Here is a 12,161-nt window from a genome sequence, read left to right as displayed (position 1 = left end):
GATCCCGCGACCTCCTTGTCAGCATTCAAACACCATAACCACTAGACCACTGGGGCGGCTGAAGAGGAAGAGATGAACTGTCTATTTCACGTTTTCATTGACTTATTTTAGTTCTGTCAACAGGTATTTCAACTGCATAAATACGTATCGAAAACTGTCCAGTACGCAAGTTTTAAGATTTGTATTATTAATTATGAACCAACCAATTATGAACCAACTAGCCCTCATCAAGTTGTCACTATTGGATTACCAGTTCTATTCGAAAGAATCAAGACGGGGGATAGTTCATGACATGTTAAAGTTTTATTGCGGTAGCAATTATATGGACAGTCTCGACGGGTTTTTGCCGTCGCCGTCGCCGTCATGTCCTTCTCGTATGAAGCCCAAATTGATAAGGTCCCGCGTGCATCGTATGTTCTACCGCGGGTAAAAGCGCGCGAGCGGGGGCGACGAACGCGGCCGAAGCAGATATCAAACGAGCCGACCCATTTCTGTCGCTCGGAGGGTGCATGCGATAACATCACCCCGCTCGGGAGGCCTGCCGTCGAAGCAGAGAGAAAACGCCCCGCCCGTCTTTATTATTATTTTTTAAAATTTATTTTACCCTCAGGGTCAACAGACGTTACAGAGGGGAGTGGTAAAAATAATAACGAACAAGTTTGTAAGTACAAGGAGGCAATACAATGTTCCTGATTATACAACAGATTATGATAGGCAAAAAATACAAAAATAGCAAATATCAAAATGACAAATAGGAAAATAGAAAATAGAAGGATACATTCTGATAAAAAATAAGAGGAATGTTTCTCAATACACAATAATCGCAGTTACAATTCAATACAACAGGTAACAGTGCGATGTTCTTATTTATAGAAATATAAATATGGCATATCAGATGAAAACTACTACAAGATATTAAAAGAATTGGCTAATACAGTCACAAATGTGTCATGATCTGAAATTGTTACAAGCGATGCGGGAAGGCAATTCCAATCATTTGATGTGCGCGGTAGGTATGATTGTCGAAATGATTCAGTTTTAGACGATGGAATGCCAACCTTATGAGCATGATTCAAACGGTGAGAAACATAATGCGGCGAAAGTATTAGCAAATCACGTAAGTATGAATGATGGTAAAGTTTGTGAAAAATGGTTAAGCGGAGCATTGTACGACGAGAAGCAAGTGAAGGTAATTTAAGGTTAGACTTCATTAGTGTGATACTCGCGTTTCGATTGTAATTAGAAGTTATAAAGCGAACAGAGTTACTTTGTACCATTTCCAATGAATGCACCAAGTTATTGTGATATATTGTGATGCGGCATATTCGAGTTTAGTGCGAACGAGTGTTTTATACAGCATTAGTTTGACAGAAGAAGGTGATTTTGTGAAGTTACGACGACGATATCCGAGCACGCGATTAGCGTTACAAGCAACATAGTTAATATGAGTATGCCATGTTAGGTTGTTACTGATATGAACCCCGAGGTACTTGTATGAGGTGACACTGTCTAATTGTGTGTTATCTAAGTGGTAAACAGGTAAACTACACACTAAACATTTTTACACCCTTAAGGGTGTAAAAAGGGTGTTAATGACATTAACACCCTTTTTTCCATTGCACAACACCCTTTTTTCTTTATATACACCCTAAGAGAAGGGTGTGCGCGAAAAAAGGGTGTTATTGTCTTTCATAAGGGTGTTAATGGAAGAAGTGAAGGGTGCACATTGAAGCAGTAAGCTGCATCCATGCACGCATATTAAAATCGCGTGCATTGCGCAATGCGTCTGTTGTATACTGCCTTTTATAACGTTACGATGTCAGTGACATTACGGAAACAAGCAAATGGTGGAGCCATTGGCACAATGTTAATTCTCGTGATATTTTATTTTAACATACGGTCCCTACGTGGGAGTGGCCCGCTGCCTGTTGAGACACGCCCTGCAGGACCTAAGTCAAGTTTACCATACCATACCATAGACAAATGACGAAGTATCATTGCTTCACAAAATACTACAAGACTCGAGAAAATGTACAAGAAAATCAGCAAACACTTTTTTTTTGCACAGGCTCGAGTTGTGCCTTACCGTTTCATATTTTCCAGTATACATATCAACCGCATGAACTTTTATACGATTGCGCATATACAAATGTAGAAGCAATTTAGAACAGAAGTTGAAATCATTACAAAACCTTTCTGGGTATAAAGCTGTAAGTGGGACAGAGAACTTCCCGCCTGCATGAACACTTTACAAGTTTTGGTATGAACGCTTTTAATTGTTCACTTAGCCAATAAGACAGACAAAAAAGAATTACTTTGAACAGGCCAAGATATAGGCTAATATAGTACAATTGTACATGTGGAATGTATACAACATAGAGCACGCAATTCTGACATACGTAATTATGCATACATTACACACTGATGCATAAAGTTTCACGACCCACTTGTTTACGTGCGTGCAGTGGAAAATGTATCTGTGGTATGAATTTTTCGTCCACAAACATTAGAGTAAGCCGAGGCCTCACTGAGGTTCATTAAACAAGATGGGATACAATGACACTTGCCTTGTGGTACTAATTAGGCAGCTTATGTAAACATTACGGAAGCTAATACTTCAACACCCGAATTCGTACCACTCATCCATGCAAGGGAAACCTGCAGGGAAATCATTATCGGTTCCGTATACCAAGCCAAAAACTTGCTGCACAATTTCTCCACGTTAATGATTTCCGCACAGAAGCACTTGGAAAAGGTAAGCAAAGACTCGGAAGGAAATTAATGTCACCTTAAGGGGACACACATGAGTAACAATAATGTTAGCACCTCGCTACCGAACGAGGAAAATGAGAACATAGGCGTGCTCAGATTTCTCCATCAGGGGGGAGGGGCAAGTCTCACTGCAGCACCCCCCCCCCCTTTGCACTTTGTCGAGTCCGAAAGGAACAAAACAAGCTCAACCATGGATGAACCATGGACGCAAAAATGAAAATGAAGCGATGGCGTGCTTCTCCCGACGGCCACCGGGGGTAAAAAGGTTGGAGGTAAATTGCGCTTCGTATTCACCATCGAAGGTCCTCCGTTGACATTATTGTCGAAGAGCATGCGCAGCCATAACCCTGCGCATTAAAGATGACTCGAGAGGTTCGACAGAGTAAATGTATGGGGCAGAATTGGCGCCCCTTTACAGTTTACTTGAGAAAGCGGCCGCCCCCCTTCCCCCTCCCTGCGCTCACCTTTGCATGAGAGAGTTCCTAGGACACGCGAACTCCATGCATGTATACATGTCGCCTCACATGCTGCGCCGATTTAGCGCAGCGCATGCATGACCGCGCATGCTCGTAAAACTTACGGCATGACAATAAGTGCAAGTCATATGCTATAAACCCGATGATGGCTGGATGCACGGCACGGCGCACGCACTGCCAACTCCCATCCCACTGCTCAAGGGTGAGAAAAGACGAAGACTACGGCAACTGCGGGAGGGAGCGAGAACTACGCACGCTATGACATCGTACTTGAAGTGTAAGGTACCATGGTAAGGTACACACACAGAGCGCCACTTTCAACAATGTTTACTTCGAAAACAGCACAGTTTATATGCCCATCACGCGCTGTCACAAGCGTGTGCGTACTGTCCGTCGTCGTTACCGCGCCTTACACTTCAAATATGCTAAACCGACACGCCCAGTCTGCCATTCTTACAAACTACGCCATCGCCTCCGAGATAGCGCACCTTCCATCTCGGAAGCCAAGTCTCCTAGCGCTCCTGGCGATGAAAACAGTCGGCAGTCACGTGATAGCGCGCAGAATCACGTGGGGTGCTCTTAGCCTGGAAGCCAGAGGAACGCGCCGGCTGCGCTGTGCTTCGTTCTCGCTTGGCTGTGGTTGTGCGTCGTCGTGCGGTATAGTTTGGTTTTTGTTCGCGTACAGCGATGTGTTAACTTATATGTTGTGCAGCTGTGATTGATATGCGCGTGGTGTGATCTAAGATGTCGCCCCTACGTTGTGCGTTAGCCATGCGTCTTCTCAGGGAAAGTAGGGAAAGTGGCTGTACGCTGTCGAAAATGGATACGTCTAGATTCAGCCGTGCCATTGTGACGCCATTGTTGGCAGTATGGGATCTTATCATCACGAATGTTCCAGGCGAGTACCTGCTTTCTCTTTTATGTTGTTGTGCTTAGCGTTTGTGTCTTGTTTGAGATGTCATTGTATGTACGTACAGAGCGGTTCACTGCTGAATGGAACAGGGAAGCTTGGCGGCCGCTGCCGCCTGCGACGAATTTCGCGCAGGCGCAGCACCCGTTGTTCTGAACTCTTTCGTCCTTTCGTTGTTTGCTGGCGCGCCGGCCGCGCTTCGAATCCGCGCCTTGTTCTCTGCCTTCGTGAAGCGAATCGTTTCAGCGTCGAAAGTGCGCCGTCCGCGGTGTCGGGCAGCGGCTGTTACGCGCTTCATGTTACATTTGGCTGTGGACCGCTGCGCACAGCCATTTTGTCACTATACCTCAAAGCGCGTGTGTAATACTCGGATGTAAGTGAATGTCTGCCTGAGCTCGTACAGTGCGGCGGGACACCTACCTAGGTTATATATGCAACAGGGTCGACAGTTTGGCTACTTGGGAACTCAGTACGCCCGCGTTAAGCTGCACACAAAACAAGAAAAATACGAAAAAACTTAAGGAAGCGAAACACTCGCTGCCGCTGCTTGTTCGTGTTTTCTCTGCATTGTGCTGTTTCGGGTGTCGCTTCCCTCCCCCCCCCCCCCCCCCCCCACACACACACATCTTTGACACGTGCAGTTTCACGTTTTCCAACCGGTTGATCCTCCCCTTTCGGCCTCTATCGCGCGCGGCGTAACTTATTTTGACGACCCATGTACTCAGCGTTATGGACGGTTTGCAGTCAAAGCAAACGAATTCGTGGAACGAACAATAACGTGCAAAACTGGAATAGAAATCACGTTTGTGTTTAGCACGCATCTCCTGAGGCTGCAATTTACAAACAATCGTTGTAATGCCAACCGCAAGCAATTTTTGTTCTTATCTAAACCCCATTTGAGGTCAGAACTGCCATGTCGGCCTTCAGATATAGGTAGTGAAAAGAGGAGGGGGGGAGAGGGCCTGACGTTGTGTGGGGGGCCACATAATGCTGCCCCGCGGGCTTCAGTTGGCCGACCCCCTCTTGTAGAATATTCTTCGTACCCGCTCCTCTCCTATCAGAGCGCAGGTGCCGCGTTTACGTAAGGTATCACTAACACGTAATCGTTCCAAGCCTGCTAAGGTTAAAACGGAATTGCGACGAATCGCCCCTGTCGTAGTAGCTGGCCATATGCCTACCGGTTGGCGCATGCCGCGGTCACGATTTGTCGCGGAAAAATTAACCGCGTCCCTCAACTCGTGATATGGCCGACGCCACGCAAAAGGTCTTTCGTCCTTTGGGAAAGCGAAAGGCCTTGCGAGGGCTAGCTGTTTGTTTCCGCGACGGACGCGCACTTCGCGGTTCATCTCAAGGAACGACAGCCAATGTCGGCCAGGCGCGTTTTGCTCGTCACCTATTTACGCCGCGCAGCACGCATACAACAGCGCTGTGGCAGATGGCTTCACTTTCTTATGGTTATAGGGCTGTGCCGTACTGGCAAGTTCATAGGTGGCCGTAACCGCGTTTTTCGTGCTTTCCGGTGTTTATCTGTAACGGCGTTGCCGCATGCATTCGCGCTGAAGTCAGACTTATTGATAGGCCTTTCGCTTTCCCAAAGGACGAAATACCTTTTGCGTGGCGTCGGCCATATCACGAGTTGAGGGACGCGGTTAATCTTTCCGCGAGATATCGTGATAGCGGCATGCGCCAACCGGTAGGCATATGGCCAGCCACTACGACAGGGGCGATTCGTCGCAATTACGTTTTAACCTTAGCAGGCTTAGAACGATTACGTGTTAGTGATATCTTACTTGAAAGACATGAATGCGTAGCACTCAAGTGTTCATTTGTTCGAATTTTCCGAATGTTCCAAAAAGCGTGATTTCACACTTTTTAGCCCAATATGCTAATTAATATACATGGCTTGCACGTGACGTCAAAGACTCACAACATGGCTCCAACATGGCGGATTTGATGACGTCAAAGCAGTATAATCACGCGGCGATTAACCTGCTTCAGTGTGATAACGACGTCGCTGGAACGTCATTGGGCATCTGTGTTTGAATAACGAAGGAACCAGCATGCGAGGTACTGATAACACAAACGTGACGTCACCGAGTTCAAGTCCCGTTATGTTGGTGCTCCAACCTGACTGTCTCATTGACGTCAGTGCAAGCCATCTATATTATCGAAGTACTCGATTCGTATTCGAAATTCTGAATACATGCTCACACCTATGTACTACCGATCAAGTACACAACTATGATTGTTATTAAAGGAAAGTTGTTGTTCGAGGGCTAGTTTCTTTGTTAGACAGAGCTTGATATTGTCTGTTGGTTTCATTTGTTGCGTATATGACAGTTATTACAGCACAATATTTTGCCCAGGTTGATCACAGAGCTAGTAGGTGCACATTTATTAACAATTTTTTCCATCTTGTAGAACAGAAGCAGCTGTAGAAAAGGTTCATCACTGTGTGCGCCTTCTTTTTTTAATGCACAGGGAGACCAGTAGCGCACATAGCATCAGCTTTGTTCCCTTTGCCGTTTGTTCCCTGTGCAACTAATCATGCATGCCATTACACTGGCACTAAATTTTCTGCAGTGTACAGGACAACAATGAACAATATACTGTAGCAAAAGGGTCTGGGGAAGTAGGTGTGTATTCACGTTGTATTAGTGCTCGAACACACAATGACACAATAAATAGCGGGAACGTGTTTACGATTGTGTTTGCGCTGTAGTACGAGGTGCATATGCAGTACACACTCACAATGCATATTATTTTTCAATGCAGGGTGACATTCTTGCAATCCCTTGTGCTCCATCTACTGACAGTGGTATTTCAGAGGTGCCATATGCTGCATCATCTAGACAGTGGTGTTCCAGTGGTTCCAAGTGCATCTACTTGTGGTTTTGCAGATTTCCCCTACCTCGAGGTCAAACATGAACATTTTCTGTTAAGGACAATGAAACTGCTTGCTGTATGAAAGCGCCCGTTTCAGTTTTGCAATTTTTAGTACAACGGGCGAATTTCGGGATCTGTTTGCTTGAATTATATTTTTAGTGTTGATATAATAAAAGGTCTGTTGTTAGTTTTCGAGCACAGTAAGAACGTTTTAGATTTTTTGACTATTCAAGATATCTTAATAAGGAATTCATTATTTTAATTTAACAAATCATTTTCAAGTTTCAGGCACCCTCATTGGCAGGTTCGATCAGCTTATGTTTGTTGTCAAAGTGAACATAACACGGAAATTTTCTTCTACGTAAAAAAAAGTGTGATCATTACCCATACCTGTTCTTTCCCAATTTTCATACCTTTCTGTATCACAGCATACAATAATTATTTTAGATTTTTTTGAAAATCAAGTGTTATGTTTTGCAGACCAGTATGACTGGATGTGGAAGCCATATGAAGCATTGCTTTGTATGTACATATGCTCGTACATGATGTTGTATATACATATTTATATGTGTGCACTACTTCTGATTTCATTTCATGATCCTTACTATGCAGCACAAGTGGGTGATGACCGAATTTGAAGCTTCAGATGAACACACGAGGTTTACGCATGGATCACTGCAGATTTCACTAATTCGGGGTGTCTTTCCAACCAAGCCCTCCTTATGCGAACACGACCTTTGCCAAACCAATATGAAGACGCGTTTGTGGAATTTCGGTAGTACACCCCGAATTAATGACATCTGCAGGAACACATGCATGACGCCCTTTGTGACCACCTAAAGCTTCTGTTTCGGCCATTACACATGACGCGAAGTGAATGGTGTACACCCTTCCAACACCCACACGAAAGGGTGTTAATACGAGCTAACACCCTAACACCCCATAAAATTTTTGCCTAACACCCTTTCTTTAGGGTGTTAAATTAACACCCTAATTGAAGGGTGTAGTCAATAACACCCTAAGGGTGTCCGTCTGGCGACAAACTGATTTACACCCTTAAGGGTGTAAAAATGTTTAGTGTGTAGTGATTTTCCTTGACACACGCATGAATTTACATTTTTTACTGTTTAATTCCATGAGCCATGTGTTACACCAGTTAAGGACAGCAGTAAGGTCAGATTGAAGAAGGGCGACGTCGTTAGGTCCAGTTATTTCACGAAAAATTACACAATCATCGGCAAACAGATGAACATATGAGGAGACGCAAGATGGCAAATCGCTAATATAGATTAGAAAAAGAAGCGGACCAAGGACGGAGCCCTGTGGTACACCAGAATGTATCGCACATTCTTCGGAATTAGTTCCATTAGGTGAGACAAATTGTGAGCGGTTAGTAAGGAAGTTTTCAATCCAGGTTACAAGGCAGGAATCAAGTTTAAGTAGTCGTAATTTATAAATGAGCAGTTTGTGACACACCTTGTCAAAAGCTTTAGAAAAATCGAGGAAAATACAGTCGGTTAAGGAGATGTTGTCAAGAATGGTGTTTAGTTTATGTACGAAAACTGTTAATTGAGTTTCGCAAGAGTATGATTTGCGAAATCCATGCTGCGAATGATTGAAAAATGAGTGCGACTCTAAAAAGTTTGCGAGGTGAGAAGCCAAAATGTGTTCTAATATTTTGCATGGTATACGAGAGAAATGGGTCTGTAGTTTAAAGGAGAGTGCTTATTACCTGATTTATGGATTGGAACTACCTTCCCGACTTTCCACTCAGATGGGAGAACACCGTCGTTGAGAGACTGTTGAAAAATTTTGGTTAGTATTATGGATGAATAACAGACAGTACTTTGGAGGAACTTGACATTTATTTGATCGTTACCCGGTGCCGAGGACGGTTTTAGTGACTTAATAATGCTTGCGACACCATCGTAACTGAAAATGACAGGAAACATATCGTCGTGGTCATATGGTTGCACATGGGGAGCAGTGACGGTGGCGGGTAAAGAAAACTTTTTTGAGAAAACATCATTAAGTATGTTGGAGCATTGGTCGGTCGGTACAGCGTCACCGTTAAGATCGTTAAGTACTATTACATCGTTGTCTTGGGGATTGGTCACACGCCAAATTTTTTAGGGTTAGTCTTCAACATCGTAGGTAAGGTATTGGCTAGAAAACTATCTATGGCTACTTTTAAGTCCTGCACGTATTCATCAGCGCTCTGTTTGTAAGCTGACCAACGAGCCTTGCTATTACTAAGTTTAGCCGATTTGAAGAGACGTTTCTTTTTGTTAGACAAGCGTTTTAGCTGATGATTATACCACGGTTTTTTTAGGTTGGAGGAGATCGCGTAAGCAGGGATGTACTTACCTGTTAATTCCACAACCTTAGCAAGAAAGATACTCCAGTTCGACTGAACGTTGCGATAGTGGAAATCACTTAAGTCAGGCCCGTAACTAGGGGGGGGTTGAGGGGGTTCTGACCCCCCCCGAAATTTTTTTGATGCTTTAACTTTTCGGGTGATACGAAAATATTTACACACCTTCATAGCGACCACCAGCTGCCAAAGTTACACTGCAACTTTCCTGGCATTGCTTCCCTCTTCTTCCTTTCTTCAAACCTACCCTTTTACCAGAACACCTCAGCGCTCCCTCCCCCGCACCTGCCCTATTTGTACAGCTTTGCACTTCGCCCTCGCGTTCCTTCGTCTTTCACCCCGTAGCAGCTCCTTTATTGATTCCAGATGCTTTCCTTGTGCATTGCCGCTGGAGAAGTTATCCGTCTGTGCGGACCGCACGTGTCGGCTTTGGGTTCCTACGAAAAGCGCGTCTCCTTCTGTGAAGGTAAACAGTTCGACAGCAACGGCAACACCAACACGACGTGCGCAAATTTGCCAGGGAACAAAACCCCTAAGCGGAAAAACTCAGCGGCGTATTCCGAGGACGCAGGCTGCAGGGTAAACTTTTCTCAAACTGTAGTCCTCGCCACCGAAACGAATCATCGAAAATGACATCTACTGAAAGACTGGCATATCCGAGCAACTTCGAACAACCTTAACCACACGCAAGGAAATCTACCTCTTCTGTACACAGAAGGTATATGCGCCTCCCTACAAAGCGCACAAAGCGAGGATACAGCCGGCACACAATCCGGCACCAGCGGTCAACTTTCACAGGAGAGAAAAAACGCCGCCAAGCTGGGCTGCGCGCAGGAGTACAGAGGCTGACGTCACAGCCCACAAAGTGCATTTTTGGGGGGTCACGGCTATTTAATTAGCGCAGCCCAGAGAGAATTATGCAGGCGCCCAGGGAGCCGTCTGTGAAAAGGTGACTTTTTCACAGGAACGGAGCAACACCTCCTTTCTGGACTGTACCACGGGAGTGCAAATGTCTCGGCAGTGCATTCTTGGGGGTTCACGTATATTAAGGGGAGTATGCAGTGCCCATGGAGTCTTCTGTGAAAAGGTCTTTAAGTAGCGTTAATCCAGTTTGCTGCAGCTGGAGTACAATAATGGGCCTGCATGCACACCAGCTGTAGCGGCGTTCAGAAAACACATGCGCCACGCGGGAGCCGGCGCGTTCATCACACTTCTACATTCTAGCCACTGTAAAGTGGATAAGAGAGGAAGAAAACATCGCCCGCCGTTCACGCCAGGCAGTCGAAGCAGTCGCAAACGTCTTTTTGGAGCCACTGGCCACTTCTGTGTGCGTGCACAGGATCGCGGCAGCAAAATGAAAAGACACTCTGCAACAACGAAGCAAAGGAGTCTTGCGTCTTACTTCAAGAAAGTTCGAACCGATGAAGCGGACGGAGAAGAACCGCCTCCTTCGAAGGATAAAACTTCGCCCTCCTCAGCACTGGTGGAAAGCCAAGCGCGTCCGAACTTCTGCAGCGACTCAGGAGAATGCACCGGTTTATATGAATCACCTGAGAACGAACACAAGCAGGACACCCATGCGCCGCCGCGAAATGATGGTGGCCGCAGTGCAACTCCAACGCTGGGCAAAGTGACGCCTTTACCACTGGGCAATGCCCAAGGAAGGTGAGTGGCATGGCACCTACACATTCTGGTTCGCCTCCCCTCACACGTCTCTGATCTCTTCACTGTCTCTGCTTACGTACGGAACGACCTAACCTGCTGCCATTCCCGTCGCCGACTTCGCGCTGGCGACGCTAGAGTGGCAGCTTGTAACACATACATACCGTTTTTGTACCGCGGTTACATTGTGTTACTTCATCAGGAGCCGTTGGTCGCGGTGTCCCCGGCTTTGGTGGTGCTATTGTCCAAACTTATTTCTTGCTTTAACCAGAATTTGACATACCAATTTCTTTATTTGGGTACAAATAATTGAAAAGTACCATCGAATTACTACAAGTAAGCGATGTACTTGTTTTATTCACGAAAATAAGCCAGTATAAATCTTAAAAAATGGCAGCCGTTCTACACGCAAACCCCCCCCCCGAAAAAAATTCCTGGGTACGGCCCTGACTTAAGTAATCATCAAGAAATACAGCAAGTTCATTGTTGATGGCAAGAAAGTCGGCCTAGTTGTAATTTCTTAATGTCTTGATCGTTTTAACCATTTTAGGTTGGTCAAGGCACACTTTAAACGAGAGTAGGCTATGATCATTTATTCCTGGCAGGCACGTTACTTCAGAAACAAGATCGGGTCGCGTAGTCAATATAAGATCAAGTGTATTTGAAACAGATGGTGTTATACTTGTTGGTTCTTTAATCAACTGTGTGACAGAAAATGTACTGCACAGCTCTAAGAAGTCTTGCGCCATAGATGAGTTTGGGTACACTGTGACGGGTATATTTTTTCATAAGAGATTAGGCATATTGAAATCACCAAGTAGGAAAATTGGCAGTGTGGTGTAACGGGACAAAACACTATTAATTGCATCATGCAAATCATACAGAAACGTTGTAGTAAAGCTTGGGGGCCGATAACAAACACCAAAAATTATCTTTTGATAGGTTAGTGTTACGACTGCCCATACAATCTCCAAACTGGATGCAGTTTGAATGCAATCGGAAGGCAACTTTTTATTATATTGCCAAAAGCACGCCCCCCCCCCCGAACGATTAACGCGGTCACAGCGGTAAATAGAAAAAT

This window comes from Rhipicephalus sanguineus, chromosome 4 (assembly GCF_013339695.2).
Source record: "Rhipicephalus sanguineus isolate Rsan-2018 chromosome 4, BIME_Rsan_1.4, whole genome shotgun sequence".
Taxonomy (NCBI): Eukaryota; Metazoa; Arthropoda; class Arachnida; order Ixodida; family Ixodidae; genus Rhipicephalus; species Rhipicephalus sanguineus.
Note: the sequence above shows the minus strand (reverse complement) of the source record.